This window comes from Myotis davidii, unplaced genomic scaffold (assembly GCF_000327345.1).
Source record: "Myotis davidii unplaced genomic scaffold, ASM32734v1 scaffold488, whole genome shotgun sequence".
Classification (NCBI taxonomy): domain Eukaryota; kingdom Metazoa; phylum Chordata; class Mammalia; order Chiroptera; family Vespertilionidae; genus Myotis; species Myotis davidii.
The window spans coordinates 3,423,357-3,425,563 of record NW_006300365.1 but is presented as its reverse complement, the minus strand read 5'-3'; positions in this window follow the sequence as shown (position 1 = coordinate 3,425,563).

Genomic DNA, 2,207 nt, shown 5'->3' with positions numbered 1-2,207 from the left:
TCACTAGGAAACTAGGACAACATGTTAGAGTGATTAGCTGTAAACACTTTTTCTTCTTCTAATGTTTGCATGCATTTAAAACCAAGTACTTTGGTTTCCCTTTCTTAAAAGTTTTTATTCTTAACCTGAACATCTTGGAGCGTTACACTATGCTGCCCAAAATGCTCAAGATTCTTGTAATCTGGAGTTCATGAGGCACCAGTAACCCTATGAGTTGTTTCTTCTTAAATGCTCCCTTAAGATAAGGTAATCTTTTAAATTTACACTCTCATAAGCAAATGTATTAGAAATAAGTTTCAAAACATTCAGTAGCTATTGGCAGTGTTCATGGCTCATAAGTCTACCATTTTTAGAATGTTGTTTAATTTATACTTCTTGAAATGGCTGAACTATAAAATAAATTTTCAAACCCGCACCATTTTTATGCCCTTTGCTGACTGCTCTTGCCTGTTCACATCAGCAGTGCCCTTTACCTCTAACTAGACAGAATTACATGTCCATCTTTCACCAGTCAGAGTGAGAAAGATCTCTATATCTCAATGGACGTATTGCTGCTAAACCTGAATAGTAAAGTGAAAAGGCTGCCCCTTCGGCAATCTTTTACTTCCCTGCTGCTTCTGAGATTCCCTTGTATCACAATAGTTACAATCAATTAAACTTCCCACTGCAAATCAAGCACAGAAGTTTTTTCTTTTTAAAAATGTATTTTCCAATGCTGTAAAATATAGCTCATATATTGCAGTGCACCACACAAATTCACCTCAGATCTCTTAAAATTTAATGCTACCAGAGCAAAGCTGATTTTAGATAATTTTCCAAACTGAGTTATTTCAATATTTGTACACAATGAGTATGCTAATCAAGTATGTACAGTTCCTACAAGTGTTCATGAAAATATCTGTACAAATGGAGTTTGTAGATTACCATCAAATTTATTGGAAAGGGTTTCTGTAGCATTCAGCAGATTCTTGAAAGGATCCTTGTCACAAGAGCTTAATTAACTCAGTTCCTTATTGACATACCTTCAGAACATTGTTAATTTATATTTGTATAAATGGGTAAACAGTGCAATACATATTAAATTATTTTCTATGCTTTTCTCTCATTCCTATGCCCCAAACAAACCATTTAGAAGGGAAAAATAGATCATCCCAACTCATCTAATTATCATAGCCAATATGTTTCAGAATTTAAGATGTGATTTTCTAAGATGAGTTGGCCAATATTGAAATAAGTACTCAAGCTCAGAGATTATTTTGTGCAATATTATACTTATGGTTATCATATACCAAACATACTACAATAATTTCGGTGAAAAACAAATATGATCATTTACTACTAGAGAACTATTTCTTTAAAATTCTTCCATGTTTAATTAAAATGTTATAAATCATCTATCCCTATTTTAGAACTTGCAATTTGTAAATGACTGTGGCCTTTTTTTTTCCTGCACATTCTGCTCTCATCTTTCCTGGAACAGATGACACTGACTCAGAAAGCTGTGGACACGCTAAGCATCTGAGGTTGGAAAGCAGGTTTCAGTAGCTCCACGGATCATTCTAAGGCTATGGTAATTGTAAAAACGATCCATTCCAGGGAGTCCTTTCATTTAACATTTTCCTTGATTTCAAAAACATCACTTGAGTAAAAACAGAAGTAATTTTATCGGCTGTGTACCTGTTTAGGTAAGTAAGGGGTGGGGGAGGGGTGAACCAAACAAGGTTGCTTTTCCTAAAGCAAACGTGTGCTCTATCCAGCGTGTCAGACAGTGCTGTGTAACAGTGCTTGGTTTTCAACGGAACTGCTCCGGGTTTTTGAAGATAAGAGGAAATAATATGCCTCGCTCACTGAAAAGAGGGATTTACATAAGTAGAACATAATTATCCAAGTAAGACCTTGTGGCTGAGGCTTGGGCTGGGTAATGATTATGATGATAATTAAAATGCAGAGAATTTGTAGAGCACTGATTTCTTTCTGAATTGCTCAGTGTACTTCCTGTATATCCTTTTCATTGGTCTCTGTGCACAAGCTACAGAACAGGAAGTTTTAGATGCCTCAGAATAATGGGAAGAAATGTGTGATCTGTTGTAACCATAAGTGATTATAAGCTTTCGGGTTTTTCCTCACCTGAAAGATAGGACCTCCAGTGACACAGCTTTTTGAAATATCATTTCAGGTCAACATTGCAAAACTGACTGAGGAAAGAG